Genomic DNA, 25,352 nt, shown 5'->3' with positions numbered 1-25,352 from the left:
TCACACTTCATTATCCAGCTGGCAGAGGGATAACAAGAATGGAATGGTGGAATTTGATGCCACAGTGTTTGCTTGAACCAATGCACAAAATGCTCATTTTTCTTTGAGATGTGAAGCTCCAGTTATGCTTGGACGAGTTACTCTGTTGCCTGCTGTAACATAAAATTTACCTTTTCAAGTTAACTCACAGTTCTTGTCCTCCGATCCCAATTATAATGAGTAAAACGTTAGACTTTCTGTCATGTCATATCTTGTGAATTTCTCCGTTATACCAGATCCCATATCCTGGCTCTGATACACCATTCCTGAGGTTGGATTCCCATCCACAATTCCACATTCTCCAGAGGCCCTGATACTGATTATAACGAGATGAACTGTAACCAATACTCCCTTTTACCATCAAAATGGGAGGGTTACTGCTGGAGTAAACCAACATTATTCAGTGCCTAATATTTCAATGAAGTCAATGCTCTAGAATTCAATTCTTGAAAGCTCTTTGGTTTTTGAACCATTTACTCACTCTTACAACATTGAAGGCAATTGCCCTGGTTCTAGAAACACTTTTTTTTCTCACAGCTTGCAATCTCAAGAGCAATAGAAGCAATGTTTTGGCTCCTCACAACAGTGGTAAGGATGTCATTCTAGGCGTGAGGATTTTTCTTGCCATAAGCACCTTTCCTTCCCATTCAATTAGTTTCTCACAGGAACAAACCCACATCAAACAGACTATTAGTTGCCACAAGAATTGTTAAATATAGAATTGTTCATTGCAGACTGGCAGCAAATAGTCAGGGCATTTATTTCTGAGGTACATGTGTAAACAGCTCTTTCACAAATTCTTCCAAAGAAATACTAATACAATGAATGAATTTTGATGAATAAGTATCACATTGTATCCAGATATGTCAAAACTGATTAGCCAGTAACTGTAATAAAAGATAATTAATCATTGCCAGGAATTTTCTAAGCTTCTCTCACCACATCACTGTCATTTTAGAACATAGGACACAGAACATTACAGGCCCTTCAGCCCTCGATATTGTGCCAGTCTATGGAATCAATCTGAAGCCCAGCAATCCTAAACTATTCCATTTTCATCCAGATGTCTACCCAATGACCATTTAAATGCTCTTAAAGTCGGCGAGTCTACTACTGTTGCAGGCAGTGTGTTACATGCCTCTACTATTCTCTGAGTAAAGAAACTGCCTCTGACATCTGCCCTATATCTCTCACCCCTCAATTTAAAGCTATGTCTTCTTGTACTAGCCGTCACCATCTGAGGAAAAAAGCCCTCACTGTCCACCCTATCTAACCCTCTGATTATCTTATATGTCTCAATTAAGTCACCTCTCAACCTTCTTCTCTCTAACAAAAATAGCTTCAAGTCCATCAGCCTTTCCTCATAAGACCTTCCCTCCATACCAGGCAACATCCTGGTAAATTTCCTCTGAACCTTCTCCAAAGCTTCTACATCTTTCATATAATGTGGTGACCAGAGCTGCATGCAATATTCTAATTGCGGCCAATTAGAGTTTCGCACAGCTGCAAGCCTGACCTCATGGCTCCGAAACTCTATCCTTCTACCAACAAAAGCTAACACACCATATGCCTTCTTAACAATCCTATCAACTTGGGTGGGAACTTTCAGGGATCTATGTACATGAATTTGACAAAGGGTTTTACAGGTCAGCTTACACACGCAAACAATATTGTGTTGGCAGAGCAGGAGAAACTTCAGAAGAATTTCCCAACAGACATTTCACTCTTGAATGAAACAAGCCAAAGCATAAATAAAGTGGGCTCTTTCCTTTAATACTTTATGAAAATGAAATCCTTATTTCCTCTGGCTGCGGACAGGTTTCCCTTTGCATTTCATCTATTGAAGGGGGTGGTAGATCACAGCTAAAATGACAAACCAAACTTCAGAAATTCTCCTTAGGCAAACCTCATTCCATTATTAACTCCCATTAGATCAACCCACCGGGCCACGCACCCTTGGACAAATGTATTCAATAGACAACACTTCTGTCATCTTTCAAAGGCAAAGACAAAAATGATTCAAACCAAAGTAAAATGCTGCGGAGGCTGGAAATCAGAAATAAAAACTGAAAGTGTTGGAGAAACTCAGCAAATCCAGCAGCACCTGTGGAGAAAGAGAAACTGAGCAAATCTTTCAAGGCCCACATTAATTCTTCTTCTGAACTCAGAACTCCAGTTCCCAGAGGAATCTCTAGATCATAGAATCCCTATGGTGCAGAAACAGGCCCTTCAGCCCTTCAAGTCAACACGGACTCTCCAAAGAGCTTCCCACCCAGACCCACAACCCTACCCTATCGCCATAACCATGCATTTCTCATGGCCAATCCATCTAACCTGAATGTCTTTGGATTATGGAAGGAAACCACAGCACCTGGAGGAAATCCACGCAGTCATGGGGAGTATGTATGAACTCCACACGGACAGTCGCCTGAGGCAAACATTCTGTTTGAGGTAAACAAACAGGGAAAATGTAAATTGTTTTGATTGGGAGGACTATCACTGATCCAAACCTGTGCAATTTTGGAGAAAAGTGAAAATGTATAATTCCTGCCTTTTGACTGCTCTCCAGTGACCCCTACTGGAAAATACACGTGTGGCATTGGATGTGAGAAGGAGAACGCCAGCCAGACTATTTACCATAGTTAAGGGCTGATCAGCACCCATTAGGCAGGCAGATACATGAAGAATAGTCACTCCAATGACCAAAGGCATCAGTCTATATATTATGTACATCAGCATGAATCGATGGCTGGAAGATGCAGATGGGAAAGGTCTAATGGGGAAACGCAACATGTCCATCACCATCCCCGAGTACATTTTTGGATCTGAATTGGAAAGTATCCTGCTATTCATAAAACCAGTAACAGGATTATAATGGCAAATCACTAAAATTTGTTGTGCATTATGAAATTACGAAGAACAGGCATCATGCAAGAATGAAGTTATCAGGAAATGACTTTCCCCATTGAGTACTGTTAATGCTTTAAGAATTCATAATCCTTCCCCTCCTAGTCCCTGACATCAGGATATATTTGTAGATCTACAATTCTTCAGCTGAAAGAGAGAGATAAGAAACACCACAGGCAGCTTTGACACATGATGGTTTATATGAGACTCTACCAGTTTGTTCCTTCACAGTGATAATTTCTTCATTGTCTGATCCAGGCCTACATGTTACTTAAAAGTGCGAAAAATTTCGCTGAAAAAGCAGAAATATGAAGGTTGCCTAGTAACCAGAGTACCTAGTAAAATGTATTTCTGCACATAATATTATTTGTCAAATAAGCACTCACCACAACGTTTATTATAATTTTATTTTATCCTATTAACAATTTATGACAACTAAAGCCTCCTAGCCCTAATTAATGTACTTAGATTCGCTTCCATGATTTACTGAAAAGCTTCTTACAGAGGGAGTCTGAACACTCTGTCTCAATAACAATTGAAGATCCCACTGTAGCAAATTGACACAAAAAATTGTCTTCTCACAAATATGATAGGAATTAGTTGACAGTTCAGCAACTTTAGTAATGTTCACACTGCATCACTGACAACTCTTGCTTTTATTTAACAATCAGGCAAACCCTTTTAGACAGTAGATCATCAATGTTCTAAACCAGTTTACCATATACAAAGAACATTAAAGTATAATTGATTCCACATTGAGAACCTGCAATAACATGCAAAATAATTTATATTTAGAGGACATATAAACATATAACTGGATCAAATATTCCAAATATATTGAGAAAGGCAGTTTGTCTTTATGCATCTTTGATCAAATCTCGGAAAAAAAACTTGTTAACATTGTAGGGAATGTTGCTGTCACGTCCTAATGCTTTTCTGTGTGGATGGTATAGTGTGAAAAAAATTATGTAATTTGGTTATGCTCAAGATACAAACAAAACCATCAGCTATGGACTATACATTACAAACAATACAAGACAGGAACAGGTCCTTGGGACCATCAAGCCTGTACTGATTCCTCACCCTATTTGGACCTGCTACATATTGGCCATGCTCAATCTCTATCCCTCACATTCACCACTTCCACTGGCAGTGCATTCCAAGCATCCACCACCCTTTGTGTGAAAACCTTTCTATGCAATCTTCCCTTAAACTTCCCCCTCACTTGAACCTGTGCTCTCTTGTAGTTGATCTTTCCACCTCTGGGAAAAAGCGCCTGACTATCCACCCTACCTACATCTCTCATAAGTCTGTAGACTTCGATCAGGTCGCCCCCTCAGCCACCGTCTTTCCATAAGTTTATCCAACTTTTCCTCATAACTATAACCCTCCAGATCAGGCAAGATCTTAGTAATCCTTCTCTGCACCAGCTCCTAAGCGCCCACATCCTCCTGGTAGTGTGGTGACTAGAACTGCACACAATATTTCAAATGTGGCCTAACTAAAATGTTGTAGTGCTGTAATATAACTTGCTAACTTTTACAGTCAATGCCACAGCTGATGAAGGCAAGCATGCTATATGCCTTCTTGACCACCTTGTCCAACTGTGTTGCCACTCTCAGGGATCTGTGGACTTGTACACCTAGATCCCTCTTTATGTCAATGCTCCAAAGGATTCTGCCATTTATTGTACAATTCAGACCTACATTTGATCTTCCAAAATGCATCACCTTGTATTTGTCTGAATGTGCCATCTATCTATATCCCACTGTATCCTTTGAAAATCCTCCTCACTACCTGCAACTTTATCAATTTTGGTATGATCTGCAAGCTTTCTAATCAGACCACCTAAATTTTCCAGATCATTTATATATATACATATTACAAACAATAAAGTTCCCAGCAGTGATCCCTGTGGAATGCCACTAGTTACTGATCTCCACTCCGAAAATCTCTCCCTTCCACCCTATTCTCTGTTTTTTTATGACCAAGCTCATTTTATAGTCATCTAGGCAGTTCACCTTGGATCCCACTAGACTGTATCTTCCATACCAGCCTGCCATTAGGTACCTTATCTTACTGAATTCCATGTAGACTACTGCCCTTCCCTCATCAATCATTCTTGACTAACAAGTCGATTCACTTCCAAATGTGAATAAATCCTGTGTCTCAGTATCTTCTCCAACAGCTTCCCCACTACTGATGTCAGGCTCACCATTCTGTTTATTACATGGATTATCTCTGTTTCCCTTCTTAAACAAAGGGACATCACTGGCCATTCTCCAGTCCTCTGGAACCTCACTTAAGGCCAAAGAGGATGCAAAGGTATCTGTTAAGGCCCCAGCTATTTTCTTCCTTGCCTCCCACAGTATCCTGGGATAGATCCTAACTGGCCCTGGGGACTTGTCTACCTTAATTAGTCTTAAGACAACCAACACTTCCTCCTTCATTATGTTAACCTGTCTGAGAGTATTCACACATCTTTCCCTAATCTCAACATCCCTTATGTCCCTCTCTTTGGTGAATATCAATGTAAAGTACTCAAGGGTTTCACCCATTTTCTATGGATCCACACACAACCTCCTTTCTTTACCCTTGAGTGAGTCTACTGTTTCCCAAGCTACTGTCTTGCTCTTAACATATGTAGAAAATGCCTTAGGATTCTCCTTAACTTTGCAGGTGAAGCAAGTTTCATGGCCCTTTTAACTCTCCTAACAACCCATTTGAGCTCCTTCCTAGTTTGTCTACATTCTTCAAGGACTTTGCCTGTTTTTAGTTGCCTAGACCTTAAGCATGCTTCCCTTTTGTGTGAATAAGCTGATAATTTCCCCTGTCATCTAAAGTTCCTGTCTCCTGCCGTTCCTGTCCTTCAGTTTCACGGGAACATGCCCGCCCTGCACTCTAACCAACTAATCTTTAAAAGATTTTCACATGTCAGATGTGGATTTACCCTCAAACAGTTGCTACCGATCTACAATCTCCAATTTTTGCCTAATTCGGTTGTAGTTGGCTTTCCCCTAATCTAACACCTTCGTCTGAGGTCCACTCTTGTCCTTATCCACAAATATCCAAAAGCTTACGGAATAAATAAGATATACCCTGAATAATTTTCAAACTACTTACATTTGTATATACTTAAATGCCTCAAGCTGATATATAGCAACATTGTCAGACAACCCTTTTTTTTAATTCACTCAAGGGATATAGGCATTACTACCCATTATTGTGTTTAAATAGAGTGAATTGCTGCTGCCCTTTCAAAGGGCAGCTAAGAGTCAACCACATTGTTAAGTGTCTGCAGTCATATGTTGGCCAGAGTGGGTAAGTTCAACAGATTTCCTTCCTTAAAGGACACTAGTGAACCAGATGGGTTTTTACAACAATTGATGGTGGTTACATGGTAGCCATTATGTTAGGTTTTTGCTTAATTCAAATTTAACAACCTGCCATTGTGAAATTTGACCCCTTGTTCCCCAAACATTGCAGGCTTTCACTTTCTACATTAACCAGTAAAGCAGATGCCTGTGATTAGGTCACTGAGCTGCTTCAAGCTCTCGAATCTGTGGGAGTCATGTGATCCAAACCTCCGCTGAACTTGTGTGAGATTTCATTGAAACAGTGGTGTGGAAACATTTCTCTTTCTTTTTCTATGGTAATGGGGACCACTGTTACTCCTAAACCACACGTCATCCACCCAAGATTACCAGTCTTGGTTTTACCAGCTCTATGGTCAGGATCTCCCCTTTCCCAGACTGTTTGAGAGTGGGAGAGTTTGCAGGAGCAAAGTCATAGTCGACAATGAAGGTGACAAATTTTGCTGGATTCGATTGGCAATCAGCCAGCTTGTTAGTGGGCTGTTGATCAAAATGAGGACAATGGAACAAAGCGAGGCTAGCAGCTCCAGAACCTCTCAGAGCTGTGACAGAGACCACGGCAAATGCCAGGAAAATATCCTCCCTCTCCCTCACCATCCCTCCCAACCCAACCCTATTCTCCCGGCCGGAGAATTATCTGCAAGCATGAAAAGCATTACCCGCCAGAAGCTCTTCAAAGTTGGGACTTATGGGGTGGGAGGAGGTGGGGGAAAGGGGTCAGAAGCAAATGCAAGTGATTAGCTCTCATTAGATATCCCTCCGCCCAAGGTCCAGTCTCTCAACTGTGCAGAAAATAATGCAGATCATAGGAAGCTTCCACAAAATAAAGACAAGTCTGCCTACACTGGTCAACTGGTCAGAGAGGCCTACTTTCTCTTCCCCTGCCTGGAGCTGAACTCATTGAAGCTCTGGTAGAATGAGGTCCTGATGTGGTTCCTAATTGACCATAAAAGGCATCAACTGGCACTGGGTGGGAAGGGCGATCTTGGGCCTTACTGCCCAGGTTTAATTCGGCCAAAGGCAAGGAGGTGACCAGGTTCTGGTACATCTCCATCTCGCCTAATTAAGTTCACTTCCCACCCCCAGGCCCACTGCTTCCCAGACAAGAAGATACCGCCTGTTATTTTTTATCCTTTTAATGAGAAAGTAAACTGAAATGTAAGGTTTTACACTCTGCTTTCAGTGGTTCTGTCCTAGTCCTGCTGATGACTTCCAATAGCAAGTAAGGGCCCTTTCTTCCAGCCTCTGAAAGTAGTGACCCCTTCGTCAGTGCTCCTCCAGGAACCCACGTGGCTCAGTTTGTATTTCTCATATATCAATGCTGACAGGTCCAGGTCTCAGTCCCGCTCGAAGACTTGTTGATCATAAAAGGAACACTCACAATTTGAAAGCAGGAATTTACACAGCCTGCAAAATCCTTCTAACACTCCATATCAAGCTCCAAAAAAGAGAGTGTGAACATAGGCACAATATCATTAATCTGGGCCTGGATAAGCCAGACAGTGGAAAGCGCAAATTAAGTCATTCTCCTGCTGAACAGGCCAGAACCAGGCCCAGTATCACCCAAATCAGCCTGAACAAAATAAAACAGTCTCACTGAAGTAAACTGACAACAAATATTGATGCTGTTTTTATCATTTATAACAGATTATCAGAATCACCTCCTCTGTATGTGCAAACGCACACTCACAGGTATGACAGTGGAATGGATATCAAGCAGTTGTGAGGTCTAATGGAGAGAACCAACAGCAATAACGAAAGCTTGACAGATTTATTGCCATGATTTAAACTCTTAGATTAGATTATAAATTTGAAATAGCTGTCTTTGAATGTGTTATTCATCGTCAGCCCAATTTGCACAGCAATGTGCAATGCCACAGAGAAACTACAAGTTAAAAATTGGTTTATAGAAATTAGATTATGGACATGATGGATTGCAAAATGGAGAGATTCCTGCTCAGTGACGTGCAATGATTCAGCTTCAGCTAAACAGGACACTTCGGTTTGATTAGGAGAAAGTGAGGACAACAGATGCTGGGGATTAGAGTCAAAAAGTGTGGTGCTGGAAAAGCACAGCTGGTCAGACAGCATCCAAGCAGCATGAGAGTCGATGTTTCGAGCATAAGTTCTTCATCAGGAGAGTTTGCAGGAGCAAAGTCCATGGTCGATGACAAAGGTGACAGGTTTGCCGGTTTCAGAATGAAGAGCTTTGGTCAAAAGTCGTCTCTCCTGCTCCTTGGATGCTGCCTGACCAGCTGTGCTTTTCCAGCACCACACTTTTTGACATTGGTTTAATGATCAGGATGTGGCTGTGTGTTACCTGTGGTTACATACTTGTTTGTAAGCCAGATTCCACTTCAAAGCTGAAAATGTGTTGCTGGAAAAGTGCAGCAGGTCAGGCAGCATCCAGGGAACAGGAGAATCGACGTTTCGGGCATAAGCCCTTCTTCAGGAATTTGTAGAGGGAGGAGCTCTGATCTCCAGCATCTGCAGACCTCACTTTCTCCCCAAAGATTTCAACCTACTGCGAATCCTCTTACAAGGATGCCTTTCTTGAAGAAGCTCGCTTCCTCCCTCTACAAGATTCCACTTCAAGACTTGAGTGCAAAATTAATGTTAACAGTGCACCAGTGAAAGGATATGACCTTGTTGGAGGTGCTGTCTTTCAGATAAGGTGTTAAACTCAGGTCTACTTCTCAGAAATTGTGTTGCTGTATTTCAAACAGGACCACGGATTACACCCAATGCCCTGGCAAATTTTTATCCTTTAATCAAAACTGTAAAATCAGATTATCTGGTGATTATTCCATAGTCATAGACCTATCGGTCCTATCGTTCATGCCGACCAGTCATCCCAACTTAACCTAATCCCATTTGCCAGCACCCAGCCCACATCCCTCTAAACCTTTACTATTCATAAACATATCCAAATGCCTTTTAAATGTTGTAATTGTACCAGCCTCCACCACTTCCTCTGGCAGCTCAGTCCATACATGCACCACCTTCTGCATGAAAAGGTTGCCCCTTAGGTCCCTGTTATATCCTTCCCCTCTCACCCTAAACCTGTGCCTTCTAGCTCCTCACTCCCCTCCCCGCCCTTCCAGGAAAAGACTTTATCTATTTATCCTATCCATGCCCCTCATTATTTTACAAACCTCTATTAGATCACCCCTCAACCTCTGACATTCCAGGGAAAACAGCCCCAGCCTATTCAGCATCTCTCTATAACTCAAACCCTCCAACTCTAGCAACATCTCTGTAAATCTTTTCTGAACCCTTTCAAGTTTCACAACATCCTTCCGATAGGAAGATCAGAATTGCATGCAATATTCTAAAAGTGGCCTAACCAATGTCCTGTACAGCAGCAACATGACCTCCCAACTCCAATACTCAATGTTTTGACCAATAAAGGAAATTATACCAAACACCTTCTTGACTATCCTATCTACCTGCAACTCTACTTTCAAGGAATTATGAACCTGCACTCCAAGGTGCCTTTGTTCAGCAACAGTCCCTAGGACCTTACCATTAAGTGTATAAGTCCTATTCTGATTTGCTTTTCCGAAGTGCAGCACCTTGCATTTATCTAAATTAAACTCCATCTGCTCCACCTCAACTCATTGGCCCATCTGATCAACATCCCATTGTACTCTGAGGTAACCTTCTTTGCTGTTCACTACACCTCCAATTTTGGTGTCATCTGCAAACTTACTAACTAAAACTCTGATGTTCACATCCAAATTATTTATATAAATGATGAATAGCAGTGGACCTAGCACCAATCCTTGTGGCACACCACTGGTCTCACCACAGTGATTCGTGGGATCTTATCATGCACAAATCGGCACTGCTTCCTACTTCAGTGACTACACTTTCAAAAGCATTTCATTAGTTCTAAGTGATTTTGATGTCTGGTTGACATGCAAAGTATGACACAGATGCATATCTTTTTATTTTATGCAAGACTGGTATTAAATTACTTGTCACAATCACCTGGCTAGGTTAGGAAAAGGAAATGGTCAAGAATATTACTTGCCATTGCACTGATTTTGAAAAAATTAATACATTGCCAAGACAAAAGTGTGGAAAACAATAACAAAATATCTCAAGTAAACCCATGACATTTCACCAATGCACATCATCTTTTTAAACTATTGAGTTTGCAAGACCTCTAATAGAGGGTTCTGTCTATGATATTTCACATAGCTTGTAATGTACTGCATTGAATGACCTGTTTGTAGGCTTCCAGACCAAATCATGGCTATCAATGTTTGGGCTTAGCATGTTTTTATTTAGTTCAGTCACGTTCGGCCAGCATATATTGTCTTTCCTAGTTATCCTTGAGAAAGGGATAGTGAGCTCTCTTTTACAACTAGCTGCAGTCCATAGGGCATAGTCACGCTGCTGCTAGGAAGGGACCTCCAGGATTATGCTACATTTTTGAATCCTTTTGTCAAATCATAAGACCGATCACTTAGGTTTTAAGAAAAAAATCAGGGTTGGCATGAGAGGCTGCATTTACAATTACTGGAGGCACTCATCTCATCTCTTTGTCAGTCCGTCAGTTTTTTCTGTCTTCCATGATTTTCAATACTGGCACGAGAGTTCATGCCCAGACACGGGTTCCTCCCTTTAGTAAATTCCCTAGTAACCAACTGTGGAGTATGAATTTTATCTGTCCATGAATTGTGTGGCTCTCGTTATGCAGATTCAACATCATGTTGGTTAATTAAATCCCAAGGCTATTTTAATTAAACAACTGACAAAGTTGCAAGTTATTCACAGTTCTCTAGAGCAAATCAGAGTATAATGATGTGAAGGCACATCACACTTTAATGATGCATTTGGAGTGCAGGAGGAGGGAAGTGCAAAATGTTACATACGTCATGATGATTATCCCACGTAAGTAATGCAACGATAACGGTCAATATATTGCTTTGCATCTCTGTCATCATTTGGCAGAAAATGCCTCTTTTAAATGCATTTATCCGATAAACATGTTAGTGTAAGTGTTAGATCTAATGACAGATGCTGAGGTGGGAACTGAAGGCTATTTTAATCTCATTATCATCTCAGCCATGATTGTATTTAAAGCAGTATAGCCCTGCTGAGCATCCATTACTCAATGTTTCACAACGATTAATACTTGAGCTTGCAAGGCTGAAAGCAATTGGCCAGAGCAACTCTGCATGACTCGACTGCCAATATTTCTGAATTAGACCTTGTTGCAATCTTATTTATTTCTCTTCAAGATCAAAAGACAAGATTTGAACTCATGCATATTTCTTACCAACATTCTCAATAAAAATCACCATAATAATTTTCATGTCAGTGACTATCCCCTGCATCTGAACCTCTTAGAACAAACTGTAAGCTATATATTGACTAAGTCATGCACTTTAAATCTCACACATGCAATAACTGCGATCTTTATGAATAGGACCCTTGAGGTACTTAGTAAATGTTAATTATTTTAGTCCTGTTAAGTTATAAAGGAGTGTACTTGAGATAGCATTATTTACAGCACTTGCCCTTTGCAATGTAAGAAACATATGGTTTTAATATTTATACCACTGTCTGAGGAGACCAGATTTCTGAAATCATTTTTTAAAAATTTCAGATGACTCTTACATGCATGATATATTTGGCAGTGTGGGAATGGATTATATTGTACTCAGCCCCAAGCTGATTGAAACAATGGTGTTTGGAATTAATTTGAATTTATAACCTGTTGAATCAGGAAATAGCTTGCTCCTACATACTATCTGTCATGGTTGTCACCAATTGGTTTCAGTGGCAGATCCACAAATTTTCAAAATGAAAATTCAGATGCCACTGGGGAAGTTTTTTTTATTGCTGATTAGATTAGATTAGATTAGATTACTTACAGTGTGGAAACAGGCCCTTCGGCCCAACAAGTCCACACCGACCCGCCGAAGCTCAACCCACCCATACCCCTACATTTACCCCTTACCTAACACTATGGGCAATTTAGCATGGCCAATTCACCTGACCTGCACATTTTGGACTGTGGGAGGAAACCGGAGCACCCGGAGGAAACCCACGCAGACACGGGGAGAACGTGCAAACTCCACACAGTCAGTCGCCTGAGGTGGGAATTGAACCCGGGTCTCTGACGCTGCGAGGCAGCAGTGCTAACCACTGTACCACCGTGCCGCCCACAATGAGATGAGGGTATCTGTCTGGAGTAGGCATTGAAGTCTAGTTTCCCTTGCAAGCTCTGCATTTTTAACTTGATTTTTGACATTGAGACAGGTTCCTGATCTGAAAGCCGCCTTATTGAAAGATTTGGATTACTGGTCGAGCCGGAAGCAGTCTGATAAAGCCTTCAGGGTGAGTCAGGACAAAGAGCCTGAAGTCTAAGGCAGGTCCATTTCCTGACCCCACAAAGGAGCACTCCATTTGCCAGAAATGGGAGAGCACAGGGATGTCAGGAGAGGTTTGTATGGGGTGGACTAGCTGTTAGAGTGAGGATTGTGAGAGGCATGAAAAAAGCATTCTTGTTTGTTCTAGCCTTCAAGCAATACCATGAAAGAATTGTTTTTCTCCTCTACTTGCTTACTCAACTCACTATCACAATGTGTCACAATGATTAATACTTGAATTTGCAAGTCTGAAAGCAATTGGCCAGAGCAACTAACTTGAGATAACTCTACAAGACTCATTTGCCAAGATATTTTGATTAGTCCGAGTTGCAATCCTATTTATTTCTCTTTAGGATCAAAATACAATTTTTACACTCATGCACATTTCTTACTAACACAATAAAAGTCTAAATGAAAATTGCTATGATAATTTTAATGTCATTGCCTATCCTCTGCATCTGATTCTTGCGTGTATAATGTATTTGGCAATACAGGAACAGATTATGTTGTACTCAACTGTAAGGTGATCAAAGCAATGGTGACAGGAATTAATTTAAATTTGTAATGACTTGTATCAGTAAATGTAGATTACGAATCAGTAGTTCAGGAAATAACCACCTCCTATTTTCTATGTATCACGGTTGTCAACAAGTAGTTTCTGTTGTCAGTCTGTACATATTCAAAATGAAAACTCAAATGCCATTGGTGGTTTATTTTACTGGTGATGCAGTGAGTTGGGGTGTGGTGCCTGGTGCAGGCCACATACAAATCTGTTTCCCTAGCAAGCTATTCTCGTCCCACCTGTTCAGTCATATTCAAATTGCAAAGCCAAAACTCTTTTTTAAAGTCAATTATCTATCGACTTTTACATCAATACCTCGATTGCACAGAAATTTCACACTCATGTTCACAAGGAACTGTTTTGATGCTGGCATACACAATTGTGACCATTGGGTCAGATACAGTTAGAGTCATAGAGATGTACAGCACACAAAACAGACCCTTCAGTCCATGTCGACCAGATATCCCAACCCAATCTAGTCCCACCTGTCAGCACTGAGCCCATATCCCTCCAAACTCTTCCTATTCATATACCCATCCAGCTGCCTTTTAAATGTTGCAATTGTACCAGCCTCCACCACTTCCTCTGGCAGCTCATTCCATACATGTACCACCTTCTGCGTGAAAAAGTTGGCCCTTAGGTCTCATTTATATCTTTCCCCTCTCACCCTAAACCTATGCTCTCTGGACTCCCCTACCCCAGGGAAAAGACCTTGTCTGTTATCCTATCCATACTGCTCATGATTTTATAAACCTCTATAAGGTCACCCCTCAGCCTCCGACACTCCAGGGAAAATAACCCTAGCCTATTCAACCTTTCCCTAGAGCTCAAATCCTCAATCCTGGCAGCATGCTTGTAAGTCTTTTCTGAACCCTTTCAAGTTTCACAACATCTTTCCAAAAGTAAGGAAACCAGAATTGCACACAATATTCCAACAGTGGCCTAACCAATGTACTGTACAGCCGCAATATGACCTCCGAACACCTGTACTCAAGGAAAACATACTAAACGCCTTCTTCACTATCCTATTACCTGCAACTCTACTTTCAAGGAGTTATGAACCTGCACCTCCAAGGTCTCTTTGATCAGCAACACTCCCCAGGACCTTACCATTAAGTGTATAAGTCCTCCTAAGATTTGCTTCACCAAAACACAACACCTCGCATTTTTCTAAATTAAACTCCATCTGCCACTTCTCAGCCCATTGGCCCATCTGATCAAGGTCCCATTGCAATCTGAGGTAACCTTCTGTGCTGTCCACTACACCTCCAATTTTGGTGTCATCTGCAAACTTATTAACTATACCTCTTATGCTCACATGCAAATCATTTATATAAATGACGAAAAGTAGCAGACCCAGCACCGATCATTGTGGCACTCCACTGGTCACAGGCCTCCAATCTGAAAACCAACCCTCCACCACCACCCTCTGTCTTCTACATCTGAGCCAGTTCTGTATCCAAATGGCGAGTTCTCCCTGTCTTCCATGAGATCTAACCTTGCTAACCAGTCTCCCAAGGGAAACCTTGTCAAACGCTTTTCTGAAGTCCATATAGAATATGTCTACTGCTCTGCCCTCATCAAACCTTGTTTTGTACTTCTTCAAAAAACTCAACCAAGTTTGTGAGACATGATTTCCCTCGCACAAAGCCATGTTGACTATCCCTAATCAGTCCTTGCCTTTCCAAATACAAGTACATCCTGTCCCTCAGGATTCCCTCCAACAACTTCCCCACCATTGACGTCAGGGTCACCGGTCTATAGTTCTCTGGCTTGTCCTTACCACCTTTCTTAAATAGTGGCACCACGTTAGCCAACCTCCAGTCTTCCATCACCTCACCTGTGAATATCGATGATACAAATATCTCAGTAAGAGGCCCAGCAATCACTTCCCTAGCTTCCCACAGAGTTCTAGGGTACACCTGATCAGGTCCTGGGGACTTATCCACTTTTATGCATTTCAAGACATCCAGCACTTCCTCCATTGTCATATGGACATTTTACAAGATGTCACCATCTATTTCCCTACATTCTATATCTTCCATGTCCTTTTCCACAGTAAACACTGATGCAAAATACTTATTTAGTATCTTCCCCAACCCCTGCGGCTCTGCACAAAGGCTGCTTTGCTGATCTTTGAGAGGCCCTATTCTCTCCCTAGTTACCCTTTTGTCCTTAATGTGTTTGTAAAAATCCTTTGGATTCTCCTTAACTGTATTTGCCAAAGCTATCTCATGTCCCCCTTTTGCCTGCCTGATTTCCCTCTTAGGAATACTTCTAATGCCTTTATACTCTTCTAAGTATAAAGGCATTCACTTGATTTATCCTGTCTATACCTGACATATGCTTCCTTATTTTTCTTAAGCAAACACTCAATTTCTTTCATCATCCAGCATTCTGCATACCTACCAACTTTCCCTTTCACCCTATCACAGTCCAGAACATCATGACAAGAATTCTACAGGACAGGTTCCTAGACCCAACCATTTTCAAATGCTTCATCAATCACTTTCCTACATCATAAGTGAAGAAGTGGGGATGTTTGCTGATAGAGTCATAAAGTCATACAGCATGTTCACAGATTCTTCGGACCAGCTAATCCACACTGATCATGTTCCCAAACTAAACTAGTCCCACCTTCCTGCATTGCTTCCACATTCTCCCAAACATTTTCTATTCATGTGCTTATCATCATGTCTCAAAACCCCCTCCAATTTCATAACATCCTTCTTATGTGAACCAGAACTGCACACAGTACTCCAGAAGAGGCCTCACCAAAGTTCTGTAGAACCTCAACATGATGTCTCAATTCCTATATTCAAAGGTCTGAGCAAGGAAGGCAAGCATGCTAAATGCTTTCTTAACCATCCTTTCTACCTGTGATACAAATTTCAAAGAATAATGCACCTGAACCTCCGGGTCTCTTTGTTCTGCAACACTACTCAGAGCCCTATCATTAATTGTCTACGTCCTGCCTTTGTTCCATAAGTTCCTTTGTTCGTTTTTTTGCACTTAATACACCTCAGATACTAAAACAGTTTGTGACCATATGCAACTGACTGGCACAAAATCCAAAGATCAGTAAATGTAGATTACGATTCAGTAGTCCAGGAAATTGCTCGCTCCTATTTACTATGTGTCGTGGTTGTCACTAATTGAGTTCTACGATTGATCTGTACATTTTCAAAATGAAAATTCAGATGGCATCGGGTTTTTATTTTACTGGTGATGCAAAGAGATGAGGGTGTGGCATCATACATTTGTCATATAATCATGAGAGCAGATAAGGGGCAGGTCAAATCAACTCCCCGTGAAGTTCAACAACATTACCATCACTGAATTTCACATCAACAACATCTTGTGATTATCAGTGACCATTGATATTCATACTGTGGCTACTGATAAATGTCAGTGGCCAGCAACTTTGGCAAAGAAAATCACTTAATGACTCTTCAAATCTTGCCAACCTTCAAAAGATACATTCAATTCTGAATAGTCTTTTGACTCAAAACATTAACTGTGTTTTTCTCTCTTAACAGATATTGACAGAGCTGTTGAGTTTCTCTGGTGCTTTCTGTTTTTATTCCCAAAGGTAGAAGTTAGGTGTGTGATGGAATATCTTCCAATTGACTGGATGAATGCAGTTTCTTGCAACTTACGAAACTCTACACTATCCTGTACAAAGCAGCCCAATTAATTAGCACCCATCCAGCAAATGAAACATTCACTACCTCCACCACTACTTTACAATGTGCACCAAATGGTGCAAACAATGCCTAAGCCCCACAAGTGAATTAAAAATGTGAGTAAAAATGATACTACAGAAACCCAGCACTTCAATAGCACATTTCAAATTTGCAACCTCTACCACCTAAATGAACAATGGCAATAGAAACATTAGAATATTACCATCTCAAGTTCCCTTTCAAGTCCCACATAACATTTAAATATATCATCACTGTTCGTTGCTCATTGAACAGGGTCAAAAATCATGAAGCCCCATTCCTAACAGTACCCTGGCACAGTGGCTTTGTGGTTAGCACTGCTGCCCCACAGTGCCAGGGACCCGGGTTTGATTCCAGCCTCCAGCGACTATCTGTGTTGAGTTTGCACATTCTCTCAGTGTCCGCATGGGTTTCCTCCAGGTGCTCCAGTTTCCTCCCATAGTCCAAAGATGTGCAGGTTAGGTGAATCGGACATGTTAAACTGTCCACAGTGTTCAGGGATGTGTCAGCTTAAGCGCATTAGTCAGGGGAAAGTTAGAGTAACAGGGAAATGGGTCTGGGTGGGATACTCTTCAAAAAAGACTTGGTGTGGTCTTGTTGAGCCAAATGGCCAGTCTCCACACTATAGGGATTCTATAATACCCTGGGTGTACTTTTACCAGAAGAATTGCAAAAATTCCAGACGTCAGCTCATTACCACCTTCTCAAGAATAATTAGGGATGGGGAATAAATATTTGCCTTGCTAATCCATCACACATCCCAAGAATAGACTTTTAAAGAAAAGGATAAAAAATGTATTAATTTTCTTTCTTCATCCTTGATTTAACATAATCAAGATTGAGAAGAAGGCTTGTGAAAGAGGATACTTACCTTTCATAAAACGTTGCAGTCTATAAATAGATGGGTTGAAGTGATTTTTTTTGAAGAAAATAAATTTTTTCTGGGTTTTCAATTGAAATCACTGAATTTCTGTGAAGGTATTTACAGTCCACCTTCAAGAGAGACATGACAGGTCCATGTTAATGAAATCATCGATTTAATGAAGACAAGGACAGATTTCAGTGTCTGCTGTTTAAATGATTTAATGTAGACCACTGCCTTGCATATTATTTATGCAATTCTGCATTCAATATGAAAACAACAAGACATTTCATTAATCTATGTTGGCCATTAATGTATTTTCCAGCATTAGCATGGAATGTGACAACCTGTTATTACAAAAGAATTTGTCTCACAGTCCCTGGTAATTCCTGAACAAGTGACATAATCATTGCAATAATGCTAATAATGGGAAGTTCACACAATCTCTGGCTGAGGTGAGATTGACTATCATCTCAAGAGTCAAGACAGATAGATCATTCCACCATATGTGCAGCCTGATGGAAACATTCAGTTGTACCGTGGGAGTTGAGATAGGAATGGTAGACCAAGACTTAGCAAAAACCGATGTGCATCAATCACAAACATTTTAAGCTGGTCTGTCAAAATCTGTGCTGAATGAGAAAAAGTAGCTTTGTCTACTCCAATTTGTAACCAATATCTACCCCTCACATCAGCGAGAAGGACTTTTTCTTTACACCATTTCAGGCTAGAAGGTTTTGAGATGAGTTAATATTTATTTGAGAATTACAATTAAAGGTTATTTCTTTATTGTCCCCAGTGCACCTACATTTTTCTACATCTGTGAGTGCATGTGAAAATAAAGCTAATTCATTAATTCAATAAAAAATATTTTCCCCAAATGCTGTTTTGTCAAATGAAAGTTTAGGCAAAACTTCTTTTATTTCAATGTTACTGACGTTTTATTAAATAAAGGAGGATATTCTCTCTTTCAAATAATCCAACCATTTCTATTTATTATTAGTTTGAAGAGTACAAATAAAATAAAGATTGGAATGAGCAATTTGACTTCATTTTTAAAAGTCCAGTATGCTTGCTATCTTTGGAATCTTACTATTTTGTCCTTTATCACGTGTAAGTTGGAGCACCTATTGAACTTTTGCTAAATTAAAAGCTATTTTCAGCTTTTTTGTGCATTAGTGGTGGAAGTCTCTCTGTCATAAGTGCAGGGTCTGCACTTATGCTATCTTCCGTAAAACTGGCCAACATGCCTCAAGGAACCACAGGAGTGAGATTAATAATCTGTAAATGCACAACAGACTGGAGACTGTCAGCCAATTTTAGCTGGGAGTACAAATTTCATCTTCCATAGTAAACCCAGGAGGCTAATTCTAATAGTCCCTGAAAACAGGTAAAGAGATCATAATAAACCAATGTCAATTGAGCTTACAATGCAGGAAGAAAGCCAACATTGTGCTTCCTGCTCATTGCAATCATTTCAAGTTCCAGCCAGCATTAACTGTACAGTTGATTGGTTGGATCCATCCAATGAAATGGGGCAGGGAATGAAATCATGACTGTCTAACACCATTAAATACTGGCCTGTAATTCTTACGGGGGGGGAGCAGTTGTATTGGTACTAGTTACAATAGTCATGTAGGAAGTGACTCTGATGTGGGAAACATTGAAGAGTGAATGGTACAAGAATGGGCTCAGAGGTTCTTGGACAATGCACTGGAGACCTTCATGAAAGACGCAGCACCCTGCCAGAAGTGTTCATGAGTACCTTCATATTTCGATCCTCATAGTGAAGATGGTGCTGATCATAATTGGAATATTGCTGAGGCCACAATAGGAGGTGGACAGAAACCATGCATTATAAATGATCTCTGGGCAAGAGTCTCCAATTAGTTATGAGTCCGAAAGTAAAATCCTAAAATCATCATGAACCCAGGTATGAAGGGATCAACAGGCTCATCTTAATTCAATCTCTCCCTCACTTGGTTGCACAAAGTTAATTTAAAAAGGATCCTTCCCTCTAAGATTCCTTTTCCCAATCCGAACTGTATTTATGCTTTAAAGGGAGATAAATTAACTGGCCCTTTTTTATATGAAGAAAGGATGTGTTTATTAGGTATTAAAGGCGGGAAACAAGAAAACATGAGACACATGCACACAGATTAGAAAGGTGTACCACATAAAAAAGTGAGATAAAAAAATATACAAATCAGTATCTGGATTCCAAACAAAAGAAGCTCAAACATTATGACCATTTTGTTGTATGATGCCTGTTGCACTGACATAGGTCATGAAGCAGTTGATTTTTGAGATTCTTGGCTCTGCAAGTTAGCTGATAGGCTTATGTCCTGTTTCTTATTTGAAGGTGACTTCACTGGCTTCCAGCATTCAAGGTGGGAGAGAATCTTTCTTTACCTGCAGTACAGGGTGTCATTAGCTGTCAAGCTCTGAATGTCACAGTACACTAGTCCATACTTGCACATCATCCTGCTAACCCACACAGACCAGGAGTTGCAATTGGGTTTTAATCCCTTTTTTTGTATATTCCTGGAAGAGTAAAACATAACCACATCAGTAGTTTGGGACATTATCCACAGGCAAGGGTTTTCTGCTGAGGGGTGACTGAGCCCCTTAATATCACTTCCTTTTAAGTCTCCCTGACACTCTACAGGTGTGACATTTCATCAAATTCAAAAATGGCTTTACCACACGGAGTGAATATACATGCAGACACCTTTTGCCAGTTTGAATTGCTTTAAAATCTAAATGTTAATATTAAAAAATCCAATACGTTCATAAGTAATCCAAGGCTATAATCCATGGCGATGACGCATGGAAGATGATAGTATCGTCATAATTGATTTTCCTCCTGGCATTCCACTTCAGTCATAAGCTCATGTTTTAAATTAGAAAAGGTTTATATAAAACTCCCTACTTTCCTCCACCCTCTGCACCAAACCTTTCACATACCCAAGTAGTGAAACCTGTTCAGGCAGTGCACATGAAGAACGTAGACAATGAAGATGATATTTGATGTCACACTTGCAGCCATCAGCTCAGATACCAAAACTAAGTGCACCTTAGAGAATAGTACAAGACATAATATATATATATAACTGCTAAAACTAAAAGGAGTGGCAGATAGAGTTTAATTTGGATAAATGTGAGGTCTTGCACTTTAGTAAAATGAACAAAGGCACTTTAGTAAAATGAACAAACTTGCACAGTTAATAGTAGGGCCTTTGATAATGTTGTAGAACGGAGATATCTTGGGGTTCAGATACATAGTTCTTTGAAGGTTGCATCGCAGGTTGGCAGCGTGGTTAAGAAGACATTAGCACGTTTGCCTTCATTGCTCAGACCATTGAGTATGTGAGCTGGGATGTCATGCTGAGGATGTAGGTGAAGAAACATTTGGAGTACTGTGTACAATTTTGGTAAGCCTACTGTAGGAAGGATATTATTAAAATGAAGAGGGTTCAGAAAAGATTTACCAGGATGTTGCTGGGACTAGAGGGTTTGAGCTATAAGGAGAGGCCTGATTTGCTCCAGTGGAAGAAATCCCAGCCTAAGAAGTTAGAGGGCTGACCTTATAGAGGTTTGTAAAATCATGAGGGGCATAAATAAGGTGAATAGTACAGGTCTTTTCCCTAGGGTTGGGAAATTCAATGCTAGGGTCATATTTTAAGGTGGAAGGAAAAAGATTTAAATGGGTCCAACATCGTAAAGACATTTGGATAGGTACATGAATAGAAAAGGTTTAGAGGGATATGTACCAAACGTAATCAAATGGGATTAGTTTAGTTTGGGAAACCTGGTTGGCATGGATAAGTTAGACCATAGGATCTGTGTCTGTCCTGTATAACTCTATGATTCCATCAAGTGTCTGAAAGGAGGAAAATGAGTTAGAGAGGCAGTGAGATTTAGGGAGAGAATCCTAAAGCTTTGGCTTGAGGTAACTAATGGGATGGTGATTAAAATCTGGGATGCTCAAGAGAAGTGCATATATGTTAGAGGTCTGCAGGGCTGAAAAGAGAAACGTGGAGGCCATGGAGAGATTTGAAATTATGGATAAGCATTTTAAAATCGAGGTGTTGCTTGAATGGTAGCCACTATAGATCAGCATGCATGGGGGTGATAAGGAATTGGAATTTCTTGCAAGTTACAAAATGGTGGTATCTGAGTGATGGCTGCAAGTGTGACATCAAATATCATCTTCATTGTCTACGTTCTTCATGTGCACTGCCTGACCACGTTTCACTACATGGGTATGTGAAAGGTTTGGTGCAGAGGGTGGAGGAAAGTAGGGAGTTTTATATTGACTTTTTCTCATTTAAAACAGGAGCTTGTGACTGAAGTGGGATGCCAGGAGGAAGATCAATTATGACAATACTATCATCTTCCATGCGTCATCGCCATGGATTATAGCCTTGGATTACTTATGGACGTATTGGATTTTTTAATATTAACATTTATATTTTAAAGCAATTCAAACTGGCCCAATTGACCAAGAGCCCTTTGTAATCTTAGAAAATTTTCTTCACTGTGAACTACACCACCAATTTTGGTGTCATCCACAAACCTACTAACCATGCCTCTTAAATTCTCATCCAGATCATTTATATAAATGACAAATAAAAGGAGATCCAGCACTAATCCCTACTGAACATTGCTGGTTACAGGCCTTCAGTCTGAAAAACAATCCAAAACCACCCTCTGTCTCCTACTGCCAAACCAATTTTCTAACCAATTGGCAAGCTCTCCCTGAATCCCAAGTGATCTAACTTTATTTATCAGTCTACCATGCACAACCTTGTCAAATGTTTTAATAAACACCATCCAGGCATTTATCGCTCTACCCTCGTCAACGTTTTTTGGTTTGTCCTCAAAAAACTCATTCAAATTTGTGAGACACGATTTCCCATGGACAAAGCCATGCTGACTATCCCTAATCAGGCCCTGGCTGCTCTCCAAATGCAATGTGACAGACTCGCAGGTCTATAACCCCAGGTTTCTCCTTACAGTCTTTCTTAAATAAAGGCACAATGTTAGTCACCCTTCAGTCCTCCAAAACTTTACCCATGGTTGTGGATGATACAAATCTCTGCTAAGGGCCCCACAATTTCTTGCCATGATTCCCACAATATCCTGGAATACTTCTTAAAAGCTAGCCATTGACCAGATTATAAATAATTGAACTGAATATTTCCTTGCGTAGCATGATCTCATTTTATTTTATAACTGTGAAGTGTCTATTTTAAAGGTGCAATATAACTTCAAATTGTTGTTGAGTAGATAACATAGCAGAGGAATGCCAATCAAATGCATTAAGACAATGATTATACTTATTGACAAGAGAAATACCTATTCTTTTATTTTAACGCCGTGTAATGTTTGAAAACCACAGCAAATTAATCAGCTACATGTAGGATCCTGAAGACAAGTGAGGTCAATTTCAGGGTTGATCCTTCTTCAGATGTAAATGGTTGGTGACATCAATGTGTCCTTATCCCTGGTGAAACTACTTCAAACAGAAAAACAGTGGTTTGCATAAAATAGTTGAATAAACATCTCTTTGATTCCTGATTTTACCTTGTCTGCCTGTTGGTTTCCGTTAAAAGATCCGATCTGTCCATAAGTAATCCAGGGTTATAATCCATGTAATCTGTGACAAATAGGGAGCCAGTTTTGTACTGGCAAAGTATGTTTGTACCCTGCAAGTCAGCATAAGTGTTTCCTGCTTGCTGGGAAACATTTCGCACTAATGAACATGATGGGATTATTTTCAAGTGTCAGCACGTCAGCTTTTTGTCTGAAAAGCGGGTGGTGACATTTGAAAACATCAGAAGGGCACTGCATGACTGTTTGAACAATTTTCAAATGAGTTTATTATAGTGCCCTGGCTTGATATCAGTCTTCAATTGCATTTCTCAGGATAAAAATGCAAAGGCATCTCTGGCTAGCTAAGCCCTCAGTTTTCTTCTTCTTTCGTATTTCTCTTTGCTCCCATACAACATTGCAACTCAATTCCAGCTCCTGTTTGGGCTGTCCTTGAAATAAGCTCCATATCCTTTCCCAAATGCTAACCACCAGCCAGTTCAGAATGGGAATTACTCACTCAGCTGAGCTGAAGCCTCATAAATGAGATCTCTTTAGAGCGGAGCTGAAAATTCCCCTCCCACTATATACCTCAGGGTGTGGTTTCAATTCCTGCTCTGTATTCCCATTTTTCAGACGTTACAATTTCTCATCTGCATTGTATCACAGTGCATAGTTTCAAACCCAACTCCAGTCTATTCGAGGATACATATTGATGTCATGCTAATCTCCTCTACTCTCAGCGTCTATCCATCAAACCAACAATATGCAACTTCTTACTCCTCTTCATTACAATATTTCAAGGTCCTGGCGTGATGTAAATCTAACTAATTTAAGGCTAGCCATTTCAGAAAAAGTCTGAAACCAGTTGTCTCTGGAGTTACTTCCAGCTTTGATTCTAAAAATATCCAGTGTATTTAGTATTGCTAGACATCTTACATTGTTGCATGATATTGGTAAAGGAATGGTAAAAGTGTTGGCAAAGATTCTCACGATGACAAGGCATCATTTGAATAACATACAGCTTGAAAAGTGCATTTCAACTTTACATCTGAGCTTAAACTCTGATGCACAATGCTAAATATGAACTAAATGTTCACTCTATTAAAATTTGACTGGAGTTGTTTCAATATTAGAGGTTTCACTTCCTCTGATGGAGCTTTGATAAGCACTGATATGCTGTAAGGGTGAGATGAAGTGTGATGGGAGGAGGCTTGTGTGGAACGCATAGACAAGGAAATGAATCATATTCCTTTATACAGTTGTATCATGTGTTAATTTCAGAATGTAACTAACATAGTCTGCAAAGCAATTTTACCCATATTTTTCAGTGATAACTAAGAAATCCTGTAAAAGGCTCTCTGTTATAAAACTGATGTATTTTAGAATGGAATTCAGAATTAACATATATTCTGTCCAACATTTCCTGTGCTTTATTGCTGACAGCTTGAGATTTGCTAATAATCACTGCTCTGATTTGCTTTCCAGTCATAAAAATATCTTCAAAGAAAGCTGGAAGAGTACAGACAAGCTATAATTCTTAAAATAACACATACAAAACAAAAGGTTTAAGTCAGTGAAATATTTCAAGTCTGTAAAATTCAAAAATCTATTGAAACAAGTTTTTTTTTTATTAGCACAGTATATAGTTAATTCTGTTGCTTCTCAACTTGGCAGTATTCCAGTTATCCATGTTTGAAATTCACTGGATTCTGTGTGAGTGTCAAAAACTCCCACCAGAATGTACTAAGGAAAATTACCAGCAAGCTTGGATTTTCTGGGACTGTGCAAACTGGGTGCTCTAACTCAAACAGAATTTAAAGAGATTAAAAGACTCCTTTTTTTGGAAATCACAATTTGATTAATGAAACCTAACCCTGTCATGCTTTATCTCACCAACTG

General features: G+C 40.1%; 1 protein-coding gene across 4 annotated transcripts in view; it reads right to left on the bottom strand.

Moving 5' to 3' along the window:
* Positions 1-25,352, bottom strand: part of arhgef4 (Rho guanine nucleotide exchange factor (GEF) 4) — a 294,049-nt gene that overhangs the window by 122,461 nt on the left and 146,236 nt on the right. The gene's annotated exons all lie outside the window — the stretch shown is intronic.

The sequence above is a fragment of the Chiloscyllium plagiosum genome, chromosome 13, assembly GCF_004010195.1.
Source record: "Chiloscyllium plagiosum isolate BGI_BamShark_2017 chromosome 13, ASM401019v2, whole genome shotgun sequence".
Taxonomy (NCBI): Eukaryota; Metazoa; Chordata; class Chondrichthyes; order Orectolobiformes; family Hemiscylliidae; genus Chiloscyllium; species Chiloscyllium plagiosum.
Note: the sequence above shows the minus strand (reverse complement) of the source record. Positions and strands in the feature narration are given on the sequence as shown.